Raw genomic sequence first — 12611 nt, forward strand, 5'->3', positions numbered from 1 at the left:
GTGCTATAACAACAACAACGAGCAACAAATCTAAATCATAGAAGTGAAAAGCCAAATCAGCCACATGGCCATACTTAGTAATAAAAGACGGGTAAATCCTATCATATTTCCAGAAAGAGACAAACTAGATTATTAGTGGATAACAAAAAAACTAACCACATGTATCTTTGTTAAACATTTTCTTTTTCTTTTGTTTTTTATTTTTTTGAGACAAGGTTTCCCTGTAGCTTTGGAGTCTTTCCTGAAACTAGCTCTTGTAGACCAGGTTGGCCTTGAACGCACAGAGATTCTCCTACCTCTGCCTCCCAAATGCTGGGATTAAAGGCGTGTACCACCACTGCCCGGCTAACATTTTTAAAAAATACAATAAAAAAGAAAAACTAAATAAAATGAATGTTAAAGTTCTTATTTCCTAGTAAACAAATAGGTAATACAAACTATTCTAATAAACTACTGATGTCATGACTGAAATTTCAAATTTATAATATAGACACTACCGATATATATTTTAAATAAGCAAATACATGCAGGGAACATTTTGATTTTTCTATCCACAGTCTTAACTTCAAGATTCGCATGATGTTAGGAGTGGAAATAGAGTCTACATGCCACATGTCTAAATATTTCCAAGCTATACTTCAAGCTGGTAAACCAACATACCGTTTTAAAGTCCAAAATGGGGCCTCCATATAACCCACCCATGCGAGTATCACTCACAAGAAGAGGCAATCTCACAGGTTTCCATACTACCATCCTTGTCCTTTAAGAACAATTGGCTCCAATTTCCACAGAGGCACCCTATCCCAAGTCCTGGAATTGTTTATTCAGTAGAGACAAACCAGGGGACCATAAAAGATGTCCCTCAGGAATAAATAAATAAATAAATGCCAACTTGGAATCTTAGATCTTACTCTGCAGTGAGTAGCATAGGATACTGTTGGACACAGCCCACTGCTCCTCAAGCAATAGGCATCTTTTGACAGTATTTAGGTAATACAATTTACTTACAAAGTAAGGTGAGCTGGGCAGTGGTAGTGCATGCCTTTAATCCCAGCACTCAGGAGGCAGAGGCAGGTGGATCTCTTCAAGTTCAAGGCCAGCCTTGTTTGTATAGTGAGTTCAAGGACAGCCAGAGCTGTTACACAGAGAAATCCTGTCTTGAAAAAACATATAAATAAATAAATAAATAAATAAATAAATAAATAAATAAAATAAGTTAAAATATTGACCAAAAGATTTCAGAAGTGTGAGGCTTTTTACGCCACCTTATGGTGCTTTCATGAATATGTAATATGATCTAGAAGGAATTAGACAATCTATTTTGGATGAGAATGTATTTATTTGAAAAGTTATTTTTAAAGCAATTAACATTTCAAGCATAATTTTGTTTTAGCACCATCTGTAATCTAATGAGTTATTAAGATTTATGATATAACTGAATACCCCTTTAGCTATGGAATTCATCTATGCCCTCATATATACATACATATATGTATATATGTATATATATATAGTGTGTGTGTGCGCTTTGTTCTAGGTTTTGTTTTGGCACTGAGGCTATCTTAAAGACAGAAATCCTTGCTGTCCTAGAGTTTATATTCCAAGATAGTGAAATAGTGGCCAGTATTCATGTTTACATTTCTTCATTAGAGCCAACTTAAAAATTCCACTCATTGCCTTTCGTAATAAACATCTTTAAGAACTGTAGATGAAACTTTGAAAAAATAATTTTATTAAGCTTACTTTCTCTCCTCTCAGAAAACTGTCAAAAAGCAATTTTCAATGTCCCAAAATGACTGGACCACTTCTACTTTTGGAGTTTCTATGCATTTTAGTTAATAAGTAAAAGCTAAGATGAGTTTTTTTTCTTTAAACAAAAATTCACTTTTAAGGCTTTCTTTATCTACAAACATATTTATTGCTTAGGGGGAACTAATAGTCTTGTGCAAGATTTTTATTTATATTGATGAGGCAAACGCAAAGCAAATGTCATCAGAGCGAAGCTTTTAGTTATTACTTGGTCTTTTTCAGTATGTTTGTCATTGGCACATAAGAAACCTACTGATTTTAATATATTGATTTCGCATTCTTCCAATTGCTGAACGTGCTTTCCAGTTAAAAGGTTTTTGATGATCATCAAGGTCTTGTGTATAGAATTGTATAATGTGTTCTTTTCACATTTTGCATCCATTTAACTCCTTTTATATTCTATAGACTTCAATGACTTTATTGTCTAGTAGTGGAGGCAATGGACATCTTTGTTTTTATTACTTGACCTTAGTGAGAATACTTTGACTTTTTCTTCATTTATCATGATGTTGGCTATAGACTTACTGTTGATAACATTTATTATATTAAAGCAAGTTCCCTCCATTCCTATCTTTTTAAAGACCTTTAGCATAAGGAATATAGGATTCTGGTAAAAGACCCTTTCTCCACTATTTTGATACTTGCTTTGTTTATAAATATCTGATGAATTTTGGTGAAGGTTCCACTGACTGCTGAAAAGAATGTGTATTTAATATTCAGGTGCAATGGTCTGTAGATATTGGTTAGGTCTGTTTTATTTATGACTTCATTTGACTCAAATATTTCTTTGTTGAGTTTTTGTCCAAATGACTAGTCTATTGGTAAGTATAGGGTATTGAAGTCATCCACCAACACTGTGTTGTGTTGATCCTGTGACCTTATATATAGTAGCATTTGTTTTATAAAATGGATATATGTGTTTGATATATATATATGTGTCATATATATGTTACATATATAAACACATTATAATGTCTTCTTATTGAGTTCTTTCATTGATGACTATGAAGTGATCTTTATTCTCTTGTAATTTTGGTTTCAAGTCCAATTTATAGATAGTAGAATAGTTGTTTTTTACTTCTTTCTTAGTTTTGCTTGGAACGTCTTTTTCTCTCCTGTACCCTAGGCAATGACTAACTTTTATGACAATATTTGTTTCTTTGAGACAAAAATAAGATGAATCTTGTTTTCTAATCAAATCTGCTGGTCTCTTTTTATTAGAAAATTTAAACTGTTAACGTTCAGAGTGGGTTTTTCCAAAGATGTATATTAATGCCTTTTGTTATGTTTGTGGGTTTGTGGTGTTATATTTAAGTCTCTTCTGATTAATTTTCCTGGTACTTCTTACTTCTCCCTGCGGCATCTTCAGTGTGTTTATTCTTCTCTTTAGAACAAAATATTCCTTCCAGTGCCCTCTTTCAGAGCTCATTTAGTGGTCATAAATTCTGCTAGGTTATTTTTGGCATGGGACATTTTTCTCTCTCATTGAGTTTTAATACATGATTTCTGCTGTTGATAATGCGGTATATAATGGCATCTGTGCTCTTTCAGAGATTAGGAAACATCTTTCCAGTCCCCTTTTGTTTTAAATGTTTCTCCTGGATTATCAGGTGTTATTCTGACTTGTCTGCCTTCATAAGTGACTTAATCCTTCTCTTTTGCAGCTTTCAATACTCTTTCTTTAGTCTGTGATTTCATGTTATTCCTATGTCATGGGGAGTTACTTTTATTGTCCTATTTGGTGTTCTGTAGCTTTTTGTACCTGAATGTGTGTCTTTTTTTAAATCTATATTTGTTAAGTTTCTTCTGTGTTTTTATTGAAAATATTTTATATACCTTTGATGAGGTATTATTCTATGTCTATGCCCATAATTAAAAGATTTGGTCTTTTCATGGTATTTTAGACCTCTCTAGCATTCCTATCATGAACTTTACTGTATGATCCAATTCTCTTACCTTGTCTTTCTGTCCTGATTCTCTATTTTTCACATGATCCATTCTGTTGGTGAGGCTTTCCACTGACTTAATTTGGCTTATTGGGAATTCCATTTTCAGTATCATTTCAGTTTGGTTTTTCTTCAGCAAGTCTGTCTCTTCATTGAATTCTACTTTTGTATTTTAGATTGACTACCTTATTGACAGAAGTTTCTGACCCATCCGGTCCTACAGCCGTTCAGTCCCAACAGAACACACAAAGGTCCTACTTTAATTATAAACTGATTGGCCTATTATCTCAGGCTTCTTATTAACTCTTACATTAGCCCATAATTCTTATCTGGGTTAGCCACATGGCTTGGTACCTTTTTTGGCAAGGCAGTCACATCTTGCTTCCCCTGAGTCTGGGTGATGACTGCAGATTGTCTCCTTCCTCTTCTCAGAATTTGACGGTTCTTATCGACCTGCCTCTACTTCCTTTCTGGTCACCCCACCTAGACTTTCTGCCTGGCTACTGGCTAATCAGCGTTTTATTAAATTAAGTTATAGTAAAACAATACAACTGACAAATCTTTAAAGGGTGTAAGATCATTGTTCCACAGCATTCCCTTACTTCATTCAAGTCTTTTTATTTGCTCATTAATCTCCTTTATCAATATTTTTGATATCACTGTCTTTTGGGGAAAAAAAATAAATTGAAACCAACCCTTCCCAAAATCCATTCTGCTCTGAGCCTACCTAACAGTGATAGACAGCTTTGCAGCATATTGTACTCTTTTTTAATTTTCTTTTTTTTTTCCTATTTTGAGACAGGGTTTCTCTTTGTATCAGTCCTTGCTGTCCTGGAACTAGCTCTTGTAGACCAGACTGCCCTAGAACTCACAGAGATCTGTCTAATTCTGCCTCCCAAGTCCTGGGATTAAAGGCATGTGCCACCACTGGCTGGCAAATATTGTACTCTTTTTTTTTATCAGTCCTCTATGAGTGAGTTCACCATCCTTCACTCTTCTGTCCCTACTCATACTGGAAGTTTATTCTTTATCCCTTTCCCCAGTCCTTTCTCCAGCTCACATGGCTTTGAAAGACCATCTCAAGTCTTACCTACTTCAGTCAGTAAATCTTACTTGACAGTGTTAGTATTCATATGTAGTAATAGGAGCGGCGGGCTGCTTCCCGCCACCCGGCTAGCTTTACCCGAAATAATTACATGGACACTGTATTCTTTGAAGCTCTGACCCAGGATGGACGTAGGCTAGAATCTTCCCGGTAAGACCGGTGCTCACAGATTATTAGAGATGGGTTGATCGGGATATCAGAATTTGCCAGTAAGGGCTAGAGCTAAAGGGCCAAGCAGTGTTTAAATGAATACAATTTGTGTGTTGTTATTTCGGGGCATAAGCTAGCCAGGCAGCCAGGGTGCTGGGGACGCAGCCCCACTGCTCCTATTACTACATTCATAATTTCATTGTCTGAGGAAAGCATTATATTGAATATACTATTATACACAGATATTAATATATACTGTTTTTATATAGATCTGGATTTTTATTCTTTAATAATTACTTTTCAGTAGTTATAATTTTAGGTCAAATATCCTATGATTATAATTTTAAGTAGTATATTATATAGATTTGAGTATAAGGTAGGCAGTCACTGAAAGGTTGCTGCAGTAACGTAAAATAAAAGACAACCCAACATAGATCCTAATAAGTTTATCTAGAAATCTTATTAGCTTGAAGATGGGAGAATAAAAGCATCACCAGTTAGCTTCATTGATACTTGTGAGGTTTTAAAACTCTTCCTCCTCTTTCAGTCTCCAGGTCTAGCACAGTTTGTTCTTTACAGTGTGCTAATAGAGGCTCTATGAAGCGGGCCTGAACACTTTCAATACCTACGGATCAACTCACTTTCCAGATGTTTACAAACACCTAGATGTTTTGGATGACACAGACATAGCAATCAGACAACTAAATTATGTATTATTATATTTGGTCAACTACATTAAAATTACTCTTAAAGCAGAACCATCATTTATTTAACAGAACCATTTTTTTATTAATGTACAAATCTACACATGATTTTTCCCAAGTTTCACCACCAGATGTCAGCCATTCACTACTGTGATGGTAATAACTTCTTTGAAGAAATCTTCATAAAAAAATGTATGTTTGTGGATGTCTGTTAGCTGGCTTCTCCATCTTCTTTCATTCCTCCCTGTTTTGACCATCAGTCAGTGACCAATGAATCAATTAAAATTTTAGGAAGACAAATATCCATGGTAATCTATCTGAACGTGACATGGATATCTAGGTAATTTGAGAAAAATAATTTATTAGGATAATTAAGAATTCATGTACATAAATGTGAGAAAAACACAAAAACATTTCTTAGGGTGGAAATGGGGTACTCAATCCTAGAAATTTTGAGACCAATGTTTTGAGCCTTTGTTTGAAATAATCATTGAATCTTCTTGTTACATTGTAATTATATGTCTATAGCAGCATTTATTTTCATATTTTTCAAGCAGTGCCCATTGAAATTAACACACTTCTATGGGCTCCCATATGAACTTCATGACGTGGAGTATCTGGATCTACTTCTATTACTGAGTTGAATATAATAAATTTGTACTTTATGTTATGTCCCTTGTACATGGTGGGCTACCTTAGGTTTAACAAATTTACCAAATCTCTTAAAGAAAGAATTTTACTACTTTAAATATAATAATTTCTTAAATTCATTTTGGTTTGATTTGTTTTTTGTTTTATTATTACTATTACTATTATTATTTAAAACAATATTTTCTCATTTTACTTACCAATCCCAGTTTCCGTTCCCTCCCCTATTTCTGCTCCCTCCACTTTACGCCCATCCCACCCCACATTCTGTTAAACCCTTGGCTGAAAGTAGCTTCTTTATTCATTAACCCATAAAAGCAACACACAGACACAGAAAGAATTCCCACACCATTTACTCATATTATCGCTCCTTCCTCTCTTTGACTGGACTATGGGGGTTTGGCTCAGGGCTTAGCTGTGGATCCCTGCATCTGTTTCCTCAGTTGATGGATGAAGGGTCTATGATTAAAATTAAGATAGTCATCAATCTGATTACACGGGAAGGCCAGCTCAGACTCCCTTTCCCATATTGCTTAGGGTCTTAGTTGGAGTCATCCTTGTGGATTCCTGGGAATTTCCCTGGTGCCAGGTTTTTCTTTACCCCATAAAGCCCCTTCGATCAAGATTTGCTTTCCTTGCTCTCCCTCTCTGTCCTCCCCCATCTCAGCCATTCTGATCCCTCATGTTCTTCTCCCCTTCCTTTTCTTCCCACTCCCCTTCCACCCTCCCTTCTCCCCACCATACACACTTCCAGTTTTCTCAAGAGATCTTGTCTATTTCCCCAGGGGACTCATAAATATCATTATTAGGGTTATCCTTGTTCCCTAGCTTCTCTAGCTTCACGGACTTTAGGCTGGTTACCCTTTGCTTTACATCTAATATCCACTTATGATATTATTGTCTTTGCTGGTTTAGGTTACCTCACTCAGGATGTTTCTTTTTTCTAGTTCCATCCATTTGCCTGCAAATTTCAAGATGTCATTGTTTTATGTGCCTGGGTAGAACTCCACTGTGTAAATGTACCACATTTTCTTTATCCATTCTTTGGTTGAGAGGCATCTAGGTTGTTTTCAGATCCTGGCTATTATGAATAGTGCTGCTATGAACACAATTGAGCAAATGTCCTTGAGGAATGAGTGTGCATCCTTTAGGTATATGCCCAAGAGTGGTATGGCTGGGTCTTGAGGTAGATTGAGTCTCAATTTTCTGAAAAACTACAATACTGATTTCCAAAGTGGATGTCCAAGTTTGCACTCTCACCAACAATTGAGGAGTGCTCCCCTTACTCCACATCCTCTCCAGCAAAAGCTATTACCAGTGTTTTTGATCTTAGCCATTCTGACTGTTGTAAGATGTATCTCAGAGTCATTTTGATTTGCATTTCCCTGATGGCTAAGGATATTGAACATTTCCTTAAGTGTCTTTTGGCCATTTAAAATTCTTCTGTGAGAATTCTGAAAATGGAAGGCTCTCCCATGTTTCTGGCTAGATAATATGAACATAATAAAAATGACAATCTTACCAAAAGCAATCTACAGATGCAGTGCAAATCACATCAAAATCCCCACACAATTCTTCACAGACCTTGAAAGATCAATACTCAACTTCATATGGAAAAACAAAAACACCCAGGATAGCCAAAACAAGCCTGTCAAACAAAGGAACTTCTGGAGGTATCACCATCCCTGACATCAAGCTCTATTATAGAGCTACAGTAATTATGGAGCCTGGTATTGGCATAAAAACAGACAAGTGGACCAATGAAATCAAATCAAAGACTCCAATTTTAATCTACACACCTATGAGCTCCTAATTTTTAACAAAGAAGCTAAAAGTTTACAATAGAAAAAAAGTATCTTCAATAAATGGTGTTAGCATAACAGGATGTCAACATGTAGAAGAATGCAAATAGATCCATATCTAAACTCATGCACAAAACTCAAGCCCAAATGGAACAAAGACCTCTCAACAGAAATCCAGTCACACTGAACCTCCTAGAAGAGAAAGTGGGAAGTAGCCTTAAACACATGGACCCAGGAGATCACTTCCTAAATATAACACCAGTAGCACAGACACTGAGAACAACAATAAATAAATAAGACCTCCTGAAACTGAGAAGCTGTAAGGCAAAGAACACAGTCAATAAGACAAAACAGCAACCTACTGAATGGGAAGACATATTTACCAACCCCACAACAGACAGAGGATTGATCTCCAAAATATATAAAGAGCTCAAGAAATTAGACATCAAAATGCAAATTAATCCAGTTAAAATTGGGGCACAGATTTAAATAATTTCTTTAATGCTTAAAGAAAGAATTTCATTTTGGTTATCTACTAAGCAATCATTTTCTTCCTTCCTACCTTGATTTTGTCTAGCCCTTGTGTAGGGCTAGAGGCCTGAGGAGATGTTTATTTCCCAAGCTTCTTAACGATAAAGTTGTTCAGATGTTGATACAGAATGTGTGGGGAAGTTTTTGGAAAGGCTTTCAGGCAAGGTCTTACTTGTGAAAGAATGAGCTATAAGGACTGGTGAATAAATCTGTGAAAAACCATCGACATTACATACTATGGTTTCACACACACGAACAAAAGAGTGTTGCTGTTTCTCAATCTTTCTGGTGATAGAGACATGTGGGGCATAGAATGAAGACAGGGAACAAGAAAGAGTAACATACTTTACATTTTTCCAGGAATTTTATATCAAATAAGAAGGATGTTCTAGAGAATGAAACCAATATGAAGAAAACCAGAGCTCTGAAAAAGACACAGGAAGATAGAGATAGAAAGAGTCACCATAATCGCATACAGATTTCAGATATTATTGTGTCCCTATACTTTCTTGCCCTTTAATTTTGGAACCAATATCCAACATCTCTCCTTTGAAAAATCAGTTAAAACCGGTGAGATAAGAACATTGGTAGGACGTAGGAAGCACTTTTGGGTGTGGCCCAGATGTAAGCATAAGTAAGAATCTTACCTGGTTTTGTCTGCCTCCTTTCACCACCCAATGGTGAGTGCATGAGCTCAGTCGCTTCTGTGCCTGATGCCATCCTTCATGACTTCAGTACCCAGTCTTTCCCACCTTCCAATGTAAAGACCAGAAGCTTTCCAGGAACTTTCCATGACTTCTGGATGAAATAAGGGCTGAAGAGATATTGAGCCGCATGGATTGAGCAGCTCCTGGAGCCTGAACCTCTCTCCCCAGCATGTGGATGGCCACTGTTGGTCTACTCAGTTCCTATCACACAAACTAATCTGATAAATTGCTTTTCATGATGTATATTCATCCTCCTGGTTTTATTCCTCTAGAGAACACTAATACACATGTGTCTTATTGAGGAATGATTATACTCCTAAATTCACACATAGCACAAATTATGAGAAAGAGAAAGTAAAATGTTGGCAAAATGTTAGTCACTTTTGGATGTAAGTGAAAAGAGAATGGGTATCATTCTTTAATTTGTCTTTAATATTTCCTATAGTTTTATAATTTTCACAATAAAATGTGGAGAAATAAAACATACTAGTTTACTCTCATGGTTCAGAATGAGTAGGATTGAAAATATCACAGCTTTGCTTCATCTTTTTATTTTCTTCCATAATTTTGATTGTTATTTAAAAGTTTTTTCATACAATAAATTCATATCACTGTTTTTTTCTCCCCCATCTTCTCCCAGATCCTTCCCACCTCCCCATCCAAATCCACATGCTTCCTTTCTCTGTTTTTAAAACACAGACAACTAAAAACAAGAGTAAAAGAAGGAAACAGAATAGGACAAAATGAATAAAAATTCTGGAAAAAAAAAGAGCCAAAGAAAAGGCGCAAGAAACACATATAGACATGTAGACACACACTAACATTCATACATAGATCCCATAAAACCACAAAACCAGAACCCATAATACAGAAGCAAAAGCTCTGTCAGGTTAAAAAATGCACAGAAAAAGCATTATGAGACAAAATTATTACAAAAATATTATTTAGTTTTGTTGGTATTGGTCACCTACTATTTGGCATGGGTCCCACCCTTAACAGCAGTTTGTATTCCCTGCTTTTTATTAATAGGATATGGGCATTTTGGGGGGTTTATACTTGATAGACTTATAATTACTGTTTCTATAATACTCTGGGTTATAGGCCAATTTAAAATGTTCATCTAATCTTTATTTAACTTTAGTGGGTAGTATATATCAAGAAAATTAATTACTCATTTCTTTTGGGTTTTCCAATTTGTTGAAGTAAAGTCCACATGATTCTCTTGATTTCCTCAGTGTCTGTTATGTACTCATTTTTGTCTCTAATTTTGTTAGTTAATGTCTTTTTTCTGTGTCTTTTACTTAATTTGGCTAAGAATTTGTCAATCTCACTGATTTTTCTCAAAGAATCAGCTCTTTGTTTTATTGATTCTTCATATTGGTCTTTCTTGTTTGTCTCTCCTATATTGATTTCAGCCTGACTTTGATTTTTCTTGCTGTCTGAAGATGGTCGCTTAAAAGAAATCCCACACTAGCTCAGAAATGAGAAATAGATTTATTTAGGGGTAAACTTACAAAACAGAATCCTCTGCTGAAAAGGAGATCAGAAACAGAAATCAGCAACTGGAATGGGGGGGGGAGGCTTACACATGTTCTACATCAGCATATATAGTATAAGAGGCCACGCTCCTGGGGGGGGGGGCGGTAACCACTAGCTGTAAGACTTTCTACAGCAGCTGTCTACTCTTGGAAGTTATTTCTTTTTTGTCTTAGGACGTTCAGGTGTTCCACTGAATTACAAATAAGAAACCTCTCAATTGTTTTTAGATAGTGCTATAAACTTGTCCCTTAGAATTACCTTCATTGCGTCCCATAAGCTTAGATATGCTGTGTTTTAATTTTCATTTAATTCTAAAAATTCTTAAATTTCATTTCTAAATTCTTTTTCAACCCATTTTTCAACCAGTACTGAGTGGTTCAGCTTTCATGAGTTTGTAAGCTTTCTCTTGCTGATATACACCTTCAATATCTAATGGTCAGATATAAAGAGTGCAAGGTGTTCTTTTAATTTTCTTCTAATTTATTAATTTATTTATTAAAGATTTCTGTCTCTTCCCCGCCTCCCATTTCCCTCCCCCTCCCCCAATCAAGTCTCCCTACCTCATCAGCCCAAAGAGCAATCAGGGTTCCCTGCCCTGTGGGAAGTCCAAGAACCACCCACCTCCATCCAGGTCTAGTAAGGTGAGCATCCAAACTGCCTAGGCTCCCACAAAGCCAGTACGTGCAGTAGGATCAAAACCCCTTCTATCTGTTGAGACTAGCTTGGTGTCCAAGTATGTGGTCAATTCTAGAAACAGTTCCACGAGTTGTTGCGAAGAAGGTGTGCTCTTTTGTGTTTGGGTGAAATTTTCTGAAACATCGGCTAGGTCCATTTGATTTATGATGTGATTTATCTCCAGCAATTCTGTTTAGCTTTTTGCTTTGATGGTCTGCCCATCTGTTAGCAGAAGCTGGGCATTGAGGTCATCCACTACAATTGTTTGAGGGTCAATATGTGGTTTTTAGCTATAGTAGTATTTATTTTATGAACTTGAGTGCCCTTGTGTTTGATGCATAAATGTTTGGAATTATAAAATCCCTTTGGTGGATTTTTCCTTTAATGTTCTTTAGTGTCCTTGCCTATCTCTTCTGATTAGCTTTGATTTGAAGTCTATTTTGTCAGATATTAAAATGGCTATTTACTTTAAAAGGTCCATTTGCTTGGAATATGCTTCTCCATCCTTTTACCCTGAGATAATTGATGTCTATCCTTTGTGTTAAGGTGCATTTCTTGGATGAAGCAGAAAGGTGGATCCTGGTTTTGTATCTATTTTGTTAGTCTGTGTTATTTTATTGTGGAATTGAGACCACTCATGTTGAGAGTTACCAACGAGCAGTGTTTGTTGATTCCCACTATTTTGTTGTAGTGGTGTGGGTTTCTTTTAACCCCTTCTTTTGATTTGTTAGTCTTACATCATTTATTCCTTGTGTTTATTTGGGAGGTTAGCTACTTCATATTGAAGTTTTCCTTCTAGCACCTTCTGTTGGATTAAATCTGTAGACAGACATTTGAATTTGGTTTCATTATGGAATGTCTTTCTCTGTTGTGTTCGAAGGTGTAGCTTGGTATAGTAGTCTGGGCAGGCAGCTGTGGTAGTTTGTGTAACATTCTTATTGATCCCTCTGGCTTTTGAAACTCATTGAGAACTCAAGTGTTATTAATGTGGTCTG

This window comes from Microtus ochrogaster, linkage group LG4, assembly GCF_000317375.1.
Source record: "Microtus ochrogaster isolate Prairie Vole_2 linkage group LG4, MicOch1.0, whole genome shotgun sequence".
In the NCBI taxonomy this organism is placed as follows: Eukaryota; Metazoa; Chordata; class Mammalia; order Rodentia; family Cricetidae; genus Microtus; species Microtus ochrogaster.